The sequence below is a fragment of the Mustela putorius genome, unplaced genomic scaffold, assembly GCF_011764305.1.
Source record: "Mustela putorius furo isolate JIRA1106 unplaced genomic scaffold, ASM1176430v1.1 tig00003901_pilon_pilon_pilon, whole genome shotgun sequence".
NCBI lineage: Eukaryota > Metazoa > Chordata > Mammalia > Carnivora > Mustelidae > Mustela > Mustela putorius.
In genome coordinates, this window is record NW_025422049.1 from 9,391,179 (window position 1) to 9,402,122 (window position 10,944).

General features: G+C 39.5%; 1 non-coding gene across 1 annotated transcript; it reads right to left on the reverse strand.

Moving 5' to 3' along the window:
- Positions 1-10,113: 10,113 nt before the first annotated feature.
- On the reverse strand, positions 10,114-10,220 carry LOC123388565. The gene has a single exon (XR_006603041.1). It is a non-coding gene; the product is annotated as a U6 spliceosomal RNA (small nuclear RNA).
- Between the last annotated feature and the right edge of the window lie 724 nt (positions 10,221-10,944).

Below are 10,944 nucleotides of genomic sequence, written 5' to 3' on the forward strand. Positions count from 1 at the left end.
GCAGAGATTTAACCCACTGAGCCACCCAGGCACCCACTAAGTAAATAAAATCTTTAAAACAAACAAAGAACAGTTTTCATGAGATGTGGTTCACAGTACAATTCATCCATTGTATTGTGTTTCCAAATGTATCCAAAGTGTACACTATAATAGTTTCAGTGTGTTCACAGAGATCTACAGCCAGTGCCACAATCAATTTTTGGAGACATTTAAGACACAAAGGACAATTTTCAGGACACACCCCCAGAAGAAACACTGTGGTCATTAGTGGTCATTCCTAATTTCTCTCTAAGGTCATCAGGTTTAGGCAAATACTAATATCTGTATAGATTTGCCAATTCTGGACATACCATATAATGGAATCATAGTATGTAGTCTTTGTGATTGCATGTCACTGTATTCGTGATACAATATGTTCATGATCTATGCTAAGACTTTTATACTTGCAAATATACAATATTTATATGGAATATAAACATACTTGAAACCCAATGTGCAATGAATGATAGCTGCCACTATTTCATTACATTTTGTTTTTTTCTTTTCCTGTTACTGTGCCAGCAATCTTAACAGTTTCCTTGTCACTGTAAACTGCCGAGATTAGCCTTCTACTTCAAATCAGCAAGGCCAGCATTATCCGATTATGGCCCAAGAATGGCCTAATCTTCAAGACCAGCTGCCATAGGATAGCATAGGCACCCCTTTCATCAAAATTGTGACATTTTCTTCTTTCATATTTGCCCCTTGTAATAATGGAAATGCTGAGCAAGAATACAAGAAAATATCTACATTTTGCACTGATTTGTTTATTGCTTCTCCCAGCATTTTGACAATACATTGAGAGGGCATTTACTCGGAAATAGCATTTCTCTGGAAGTTTTTTTTTTTCCCCTTTTGTCTTAACTGTTGTTACTTTGAGTTTTCCAAAAGAAGACTAACTAAAGTTGTGTTCAGACTCCCTTAATTTCTTTTTTATTGTCCCTATTTCTTTTTAATTTTTAAGATTTTATTTATTTATTTGACAGAGATCACAAGCAGGCAGAGAGGCAGGCAGAGTTGGGTGGGGGGAAGCAGGCTCCCTGCTGAGCAGAGAGCCCGATGTGGGGCTCCATCCCCAGACCCTGAGATCGTGAGCTGAGCTGAACGCAGAGGCTTAACCCACTGAACCACCCAGGCACCCCATATTGTCCCTACTTCTTAAAAACAACAACAACAACTATTGTTACTGCTTACCATCGTAATGCCTGCTTATTGTAAAACGAAACAAAAAATTATAATATATAACAGATATTGAAAGTAGGTTGCAATGCAATCCTCTAGAGACAATCTTAACAGTTGAGGGTGCATTTTTTGTGTGCTTATCCCAACATCCACATTACTTTAAGTATTCATATAAAATATGTACATATACATGAATTTTTATGCCTTGCCCTCCTTTTTTTAACTTATTTTTTAAAATAGGAATTATTTCAAACATGGAGACAAGAATAGGAAGTAAAATAATGAATACCTGGGTAACGCACCACCTAGCTTCATCTTTTTTTTTTTTTTAAAGATTTATTTATCCATTTTAGTGAGCAAGAGAGAACAAGCTGGGGAAAGGGCAGAAGGAGAAGGAGGGAGAGAAGCAGACTCCCTCCTGATTGGGAAGCCTGACAACGGGCTGGATCCCATGACCCCGCGATCACAACTGGAGCCAGAAATCAAGAGGCAGACACTCAACCAACGTAGCTACCCACATGCCCCTCTTCATTAAGTCTTAATATGATGTTTCAATATTTATTTATTTATTATTTTATTATAATTACTTTTAAGATTTTATTTATTTGACACAGAGAGAGACAGCGAGGGAGGGAATGCCAGTGGGGGGAGTGGGAGAGGGAGAAACAGATTCCTGGCTGAGCAGAGAGCCTGATGCGGGACTCAATCCCAGGACCCTGGGACCATGAGCTGAGCTGAAGGCAGACACTTAACAACCGCACCACCCAGGTCCTCCCCGCTTTTTTAAAAGATTTTATTCATCTATTTGACAGAGGGAGAGAGACAGCGAGAGAGGGAACACAAGCAGGGGGAGAGGGAGAGGGAGAAGCAGGCTTCCCTGCTGAGCAGGGAACCTGATGTGGGACTCAGTCTCAGGATGCCAGAATCATGACCTGAGCCGAAGGCAGATGCCTAACCGACTGAGCCACCCAGGCACCCCTATGTTTTAATATTTAAAAAAAAGATTTAGAAAGTAGAAATGAACATGTTCAGTGTTTCTGTACTCTTTATATTATTCATTCAGCCTATTCTCCTTTTTCTCCATAGATAACTGCTGTCACAAATTTTGTGTTTATCATGTAAGTACCCATAAACATTAAGTAGTTTGGTCTCCTAGGAATTTTTGGACTTCATGTGAATTGTGTCTATTTATGTGTGTGTGTGTGTGTGTGTGTGTATTTCTGCAGCTCACATCTTTGCACTTAGTTTTCATTCCACTTCTCAACCATTTTTCCTTGCTTCTTCCTCTCCCTACCCCACTCCTGCTCTCCAACCTTTGGGTGGATTAATAAATCTTTCTATGTTCCCTTTATTTTTTCTGCTGGTTGAAAAGCTATGTATTGTATTTTTATCTGTTCACCCCTTAACATTTAATGATACTTAAATATACTTTTTCTTATAGCGTCAACAAATTATTCACTGGTCCTGTCATTTTGATCACCGCTACAGGGGTCTGCACATGCTTTATTCATCTATTTTTCCCCTGTGTTGTTATTTGAACTGTTCTCCATGCGTGCACAGCCTCCCCAACTGTCAACGTCCCACAGCAGAGCCAAAGGCAGATGCCCACCCAACGACTGAGCCACGCAGGTGCCCCTGTGTGCAGGTTTTTGTGTGGGCATAAGTTTTCAACTCATTTGGGTGAATACCAAAGAGCACAACTGTTCATTTGCATGGCATGAGTATGTTTAGTTTTTTTTTTTAATATCTTATTTACTTATTAGAGAGAGAGGGACAGAGAGCACAAGCAGGGGGAACAGCAGAGGGAGAGGGAGAAGCAGGGTCCCTGCTGAGCAAAGAGCCCTACATGGGGCCTGATCCCAGGACTCTAGGATCATGGACAGAGCCAAAGGCAGCCAGTTAACCTACCAAGCCACCCAGGGGCCCTGAGTATGTTTAGTTTTATAAGAAACTGCCAAACTGTTATCCAGGTGACTATGGCAGCAGTGAATGAGAATTCCTGTTGCTCCACATCCTCCCCAGCATTTGGTGTTGTCATTATTTTGTATTTTGGTCATTCTAATAGGTGTGTAGGGGACTCTCATTATCTTAATTTGCAATTCCCTGATGGTAAATGATGTTGAGCATCTTTTTGTATGATTATTTGCATATATATGACATATCTTTCTCTATTCCTTTACTTCTAACCTATATGTATCTTTATATTTAAAGTGGATTTCTTGTAGACAACATATAGTTGGGTCTTGTGTTTTGATCCCCTTTGATAGTCTTTGCCTTTTAATTGGTGTATTTAGACCACTGACTTTTAAAGTGCAGTTGGATTAACATTCACCATATTTGTTAGTGTTTTCTATTTGTTCCCACTTTTGTCTTCTGTACTTTCTAATGCCTTGTTGGTTTTATTGGAGAATATTACATGATTCTGTTTTCTTTCTTAGCATTTTAGCTTTATTTCTTCTTTTTTTTTTTTTTTAGTAAAGTTTTTATTTATTTATTTATTTGTCAGAGAGCGAGAGAGACAGAGCACAAGCAGTGGGGAGTGGCAGATAGAGGGAGAAGCAGGCTCCCTGCTGAGCAAGGAGCCTGATGCAGGATCCGGTTCCAGGACTGTGGGATCACAACCTGAGCAAAAGGCAGATGCTTAACTCATTGAGCCACCCAGGCATCCCATCAGTTTTATTTCTCAAAGAATTTTTTTTGAAGATTTTATTTATTTAGGACAGAGAGAGAGAGAACATGAACAGGGGGCAGGGACGGAGGGAGAGGAAGAATGAAAAGCTGACTGCCCACTGAGCAGAGAGCTGCACCGGCTTGATTGCAGGACCCTGGGATCATGACCTGACCAAAGGCAGACACTTAACCAAATGAGCCGCCCAGGTGACCTTAATATTTTTTTCAAGATTTTTATTTTTTAAGTAATTTTCACACCTAAGGTGGGGCTCAGACTCAAAACCCCGAGGTCATGAGTTGCACACTCTACAAACTAAGACAACCAAGCACCCCTCAGTTACACTTTCTGTATTTTTTTAGTGGTTACCCTAGAGTTTGCAGTGTACATTTATAACTTATCTAAGTCCACTTTCAAGTAATGCTGTACCACTTCATAGGTAGTGTGCATACCTTCCAATAACAAAATAATTTTAATCCCTTCCTTTTGCCCTTGTATCATTGCTTCTCACTCATTTCATTTATATATAAGCATCCCTAGATATGTGTATTTTTAAAAAAATATTTATTTATTTATTTTTAGGGAGAGAGCGTGTGAATAGGATGAGGGGCAAAGGGAGAGGGAGAGAATCTCAAGCAGACTTCCCACTGAGCGTGGAGCTTGGTGCGCGGCTCAATGCCATGACCCTGAGATCATGACCTGAGCCAAATTCGAGAGTTGGATGCTTAACTGACTGAGCCACCCAGGCACCCCAAGTATGCAGATTTTTTTCAATAAATACAGTACAGTTCTGTATCTGCTCTTTTTGATTTTCTTAATAATATTTTCTTTCCTCTAGCCTACTTTATTCTATTAATGCAGTATATAATACATATACAAAATATGTGTTCATTGTTTATGATATCAGTAAGGCTTCTGGTCAACAGTAGGTTATTAGTAGTTAAGGTTTGGAGAGTCAAATTTGTATGCATTTCCAGCTGGGCTGGAGGTTGGCATCCCTAACCCCTGCCTTATTCAAGGGTCAACTGCATGTATAACTGAATAGATTGTTGCTATTATTACTTTGAACAAAGTATTATCTGTTAAATCGATTAAGAATAAGAAAGATAAACGTTTTTATTTTACCTTCACTTACTTCTTCAATGCTGTTCTTTCCTTTTTTTCTTTTAGGTAGGCTCCATGCCCAGCGTGGAACCCTGTGTGGGACTTGAACTTATAACCCTGAGATCAAGACCCGAGTTGAGATCAAGAGTCAGATGCTTAACCAACTGAGCTACCCAGGTGCCCTGATGCTGTTCTTTTCTTTGTGATGACCTGACCTCTATCATTTTCCATCTCTCTGAAGAACTTCTAACATTTCTTGCAAGGCAGGTCTGCTGGCAAAAAATTCCCTCAATTTTTGTTTGAGAAAAATCTTCATTTCTCCTTTATTTAAAAAATTTAGTTTTTATAAGTTTTTTTTTAAAAAAAGATTTTGTTTATTTACTTGACAGACAGAGATCACAAGTAGGCAGAGAGGCAGGCAGAGAGAGAGAGGAGGAGAAGCAGGCTCCCTGCTGAGCAGAGAGCCCGATGCAGGGCTCGATCCCAGGACCCTGAGATGAGGCTTTAACCCACTGAGCCACCCAGGCACCCCAAGTTTTTATAAGTTTTTATTCAAATTCCAGTTAGTTAACATTTGGTGTAGTATTAGTTTCACGTATGCAATAGTGATTCAACCCTTCCGTACATCACCCTGTGCTCATCACGACAGTGCATGAAGGATAATTTCAGAGTACAAAATTTTTCGTTGGTGGGATTTTTTGTCCCAACACTTTAAATATTTTACTCCACTTGCTTTCATGATTTCTGAAAAGTTGGATGTAATTCTTACCTTTGCCCCTCTATAGATAAGGTGTTTTTTCCTCTGGCTTATTTCAAGATTTTTTTCTTTTATTGTTGATTTTCTGCAGTGTGAATATGATATACCTAGGTATAGTTTTTTTGGGCATTTATTCTTCTTGGTATTCTCTGAGCTTCCTTGGATCTGTGGTTTGGTGTTTCAAATACTCAGTTATTATTGCTTTAAATATTTATCCTGTTCCTTTCTCTCGTTCTTCTGGCTGTCCCATCATACATGATACTCCTTTTGTAGTTGTCCCACAGTTCTTGGATCTTAGGGTTTTTTTTAGCTGTTTTTTTCCCCTTTTGCTTTTTCAGTTTTAGAAATTTCCACTGGGGCGCTTGGGTGGCTCAGTCGGTTAAGTGTCCGACTCCGACTCTTGGTTTCAGCTCAGGTCATGGTCTCAGAGTCGTGAGATTGAGCCCCGCATCAGTTCCCTGCTGAGCTGGAGCCTGATTAAGGTTCTCTCTCTGCCCATCCCCCCAAAGAAAAACAAAAAAGCCAAAAACATTTCTATTGAGATCAAGATCAGAGACTCTTTCTTCAGCTATGTCCAGTCTACTAATAAACCATGAAGGACATCCTATACTTCTGCTATGATGTTTTTTATTTTTAGCATTTTCTTCCAATTCTTAGAATTTTCATCTTTCTGCTTACATTCTCTGATTGTTTTTGCATATTGTCTACTTTGCCACTAGGCCCCTTACCATAATCATAGTTGCCTTAATCATAGTTATTTTATTTTTTTAAAAATTTTATTTATTTATTTGACAGAGAGAGAAAGAGGGAAGGAACAGAAACAGGAGGAGCAGGAGAGGGAGAAGCAGGCTTACTGCGGGGCAGAGAGCCCAGTGCAGGGCTTGATCCCAGGACCCTGGGATCATGACCTTAGCTGCTTAACAACTGAGGCACCCAGGCGCCCCAATCATGCTTGTTTTAAATCCTGATCTGTTCAGTCCAACATGCCTGCAATATCTGAATTTGGTTCTGTTGCTTATTCTATCTTCATATTTTGGGTTTTTTGTTTTGTTTTGCTTTTAGTATGCCTTGTAATTTTCTGTTGCAAGGTGGACATGATGTATTTGTTAAAAGGATAAATAGGTAAATAGGACTTTAGTGGTGTGGTGATAAGGTGTGAGGAGAGGGGAAGTGTTCTATGGGGCTATGATTGGTAAGCCTATGCCCTTAGACTGTGGCCTTCTGTTTCATTTCCCTTTAAATAGTATAGGATGTCTGGAGTGGTCTGGAGTTGGGTTTTCCCCTTTCCCGGAGTTGGTTAGACTCTGCTAAGACTCCAGTAGTTTAGGCTTTGGTAAAATAGTTTCTTTTGAGAGGAGGCCTTTTTAAGAACAGAATCCTCTGATATGTTTCAAAATGGTTACTTTTTTCCCTCTCCTGAGGGATGAGTGAGGGACTTTCCTCCATAGTCACTGTGAGAACCTTCTAGAGCTTCTAGGGATAAAACTCACAAAAGCATCAGGGCTCCCCTATGACTGGAACCCTGGAGTTGGTTTTTTTTTAAAGATTTTATTTATTTATTTTACAGACAGAAATCACAAGTAGGCAGAGAGGCAGGCAGAGAAAGAGAGGGAAGCAGGCTCCCCGCTGAGCAGAGAGCCCGATTCGGGGCTCGATCCCAGGACCCTAGGATCATGACCTGAGTTGAAGGCAGAGGCTTAACCCACTGAGCCACCCGGGCTGGAACCCTGGAGTTTTAAGCACTGAGAGTTGTCTATGCTTGAGCCTCCAGCAATTTGTGAGTTATAGTACAGGTTTTCCTTCACTGGTACTGGTTTCCATGGAGGTTTCTGCTTATGGGTTCCTGCTCCAGGAGTATTCAAGCCTCTGTATTTGCCTGGCAGTCTTTCTGATGTTGGGGCGGCAGTTTGCCCTGTGACCTCACTTCTTTGATGGATCTAGGAAGAGTTGTTGGTTTTTCAGTTTGGTCGGCTTTTTGATTGTTAGGATAGAGTTATAACTTCTAAGTTCCTCATGTGGCTGTTTGGAAACTGAAAGTATCTCTACCCATTTTAAAATTGGGTAATTTTTTTTATTGAGTTGTAAGAGTGGCACATATAGTCTAAACCTAAGTCCTAGTTCTTATCTTTGACTTTGTGTTTCTTTTAGTCCTTTATATGGTTTGTTTATTTCTGAGTCATACTTATCAGTCTTTTATGTTACGGCTTTGTGCTTTGCATCCTGTTTAGAAAGACCTTTGCCCCTCAAAAATATAATCCAATACTCAGAATTTCATGTGTTGTTACATTTTATTTTTAAGATTTTATTTTCAAGAAATCTCTACATCGAACGTGGGGCTCGAACTCATAACTCTGAGATCAAGAGTCGCATGCTCTACCTACTGAGCCAGCCAGGTGCTCCACTTGTTTTTACATTTTAATCTTGACCAATCTTACTGAGCTAAAGATAAAAATTTTTCTAATACCAAGATTATCTCTAGGAAAGGTGTGTAGAATTGTTACAATTAGGCAGTAATTTTTCTGTTTTGTATGTCTGGAAGCAGGATGGCCTTTGGCAAAATTGTGAAACGAGCATGTGGCCTCATCTCCTCTCATGAAGCGCCCTTAGGTCCAGTTGCGTAACGCTCTTGTGCTGTCATTTCGCTTTCTTAAAAGCTCTGCACGATCCCATGCTTGCCCATGCTCTTTAGGAAGTCCTGTCTGTGTCAAGTATTTATTTTCACCCATCTCCCTTCATGTTCAAAAGAAGCTAGTTTCTATTGATTACACCTAATGCACTATTTCTCCTAGAGGTACTTGCCTCTTATTTTCTAGAAATGCAATGACTTAAAGCGAAGTAAGGAATCTCTAAAGAGTCCTGGAGGTTGGTTTCCAGGGAGAATTTTTTTTAAAGTGAGGGACATTTCTGATGACCCAGAAAATACTCCATATCAAGTTATCCATCCAGGATGGCCCAATCTGGAAGATTTTGCTCCTAATGAGGGGCTGATGTTGAAATCATACTCATCTACTGGCCAGTGGCTAATCTCTCATCCTCCCTTAATGGACTTTTAATGTCCATGGTTTATTCCTTGAATAAAGGCTACTGATGAATTAGAGGGTTTTTTATATTTTCAAGGGTATGTCTTGTTATTTTTCAAAGATTTTTTTTCCCCCCAGGAATCTCTACACCCAAGGTGGGGCTCAAACTCATGACCCTGAGATCAAGAGCTGGATGCTCTTCCAGCTGAGCCAACCAGGTGCCCCTGTCTTGTGATTCTTTTTTTAAAACAAAGTTTCAAAACAAGATTTCACTTATTTGAGAGACAGAGAGCACAAGCTGGGAGAGGAGCAGAGGGAGAGGGAAAAACAGACTCCTTGCTGAGCACAGAGCCTGACCTGGGGCTTGATCCCAGGATCCCAAGATCGTGACCTGAGCCAAAGGCAGATGCTTAACCCACTGAGGCACCAAGGCACCCCTGTTATTCTTTAAATAGTAGTCATTTACTTTCACCCTGAAATCCAATGAGACTTTTTATGGCACTTATTTTGTATTGTAGTGATCTCTCTCTGTATTTCTTTCCCACTGGTAAATGGGAGAAGTGACTGTCTGGTTCAGCTCAACTTCCTTCTAGCACTAAGCACAGTCTGGCCTCTGCATACATTTGTTTTTGAAGTAGGCTCCACCCCCAACATGGGACTAGAACTCATAACCCTGAGATCAAGAGTCACATGCTCTACTGACTGAGTTAGCCAGATGCCCCTCCATACATTTTTTAGAATATATTTTTGATTGATGAAATATAGAGATCAAATAATTATTAAGCAACCTCTGATCTCACTTTGTATCTCTGTCCATGCTGACATCACCTATTATTTTGACTTTGTTTAAACCCCAAAATGAAAGTCAAAGGATTAAGAGTTCCTTTTCTGCAAGCGTGGACACAAGCGACATGAAAAACAGTTGCCTACCATGAGACTCAGATACAGGATTTATCTGCTACTTGTATCACTTGTTAGATCTTTTGGTTGACCTAAAAATTTTAAGCTCTGGAAACAATGTTGAAAACCTCAGACCATACCAAACCACTGACCTCTTAGAGGCAGAGTAAAATTGTATGTAGCTAATATTGAAGAAATCTCAGAAAACTGTTTGGAAACTGACATGCCAGGGCTCAATGTTCAGAGATGTGTCTTCCCTTACATTTAAGAAGAGTAAGGTTTAAAATAGTTAATAATATCCATTAGCATGGTCAGAAAAATAATAGGTCTTGCCTTGGATTTTGATTTACTTTTGAATTTTTTCATAATTCAACTGATTTTCTGACCATCCAAGACTTAGTATTAAATAGTAAAAGTACTCGATTTTTGTAACTCTTTATTTTTAAAATATGGAATGCTTCATGAATTTGCATATCATCTTTGTGCAGGGGCTGTGCTAATCTTCTCTGTGTTATTCCAATTTTAGTATATGTGCTGCCAAAGCGAGCACTATAACTCTTTATTTTATTTTTTGTTTTTAACAATTTTATTTATTTATTTGAGAGAGAGAGAGAGAGAGAGCATGCATGCACAAGTAGGCAGAGCAGAAAGCAGAGGGAGAGGGAGAGGGAGAAGCAGGCTTCTTGCTGAGTAAGGAGCCTGATGTGGGGCTCAATCCCAGGACCCTGGGATCATGACCTGAACTGAAGGCAAACTCTTAACCAACTGAGCCACCCAGTTGCCCCAACTCTTTATTTTAAATGGCATTTGATTATGATCCTGTCTTGTGGGATTGGGCATAGCATTGTTCTATTTTGCAGTGTAGTGATTAAGGAAAATATGCTAGCCTATTTTATTTTTTGAAATTTAAATAAAAATTCTTTCTATTCCTAGGCAGATGGTGTTATTAAATTGAATATCATGCTAATTTGTTGCAGATAATGTAAAATATCTTTGAGACTTTTAGATACATTACAGCTGAGGAACAATAATATATCTCAATACCTTTATTAAATTTTCTCGGGAGTTCAAGATATTTTGTTTTAGTGAATTATGGATATTTCTTTCCTAGTTCTAATTATCTTCTTAGTCTTATAGTTTATCACACTGGTTTCCTAGGAACTATTAAAATAAAAGCTTATAATCCTTGGCTATAAAATTGTCTAACACTCTTTCCATCTCCACATTTTATATTTTTACAGTAGACCTGGACTGTTGGTGGTAAGATTCACATG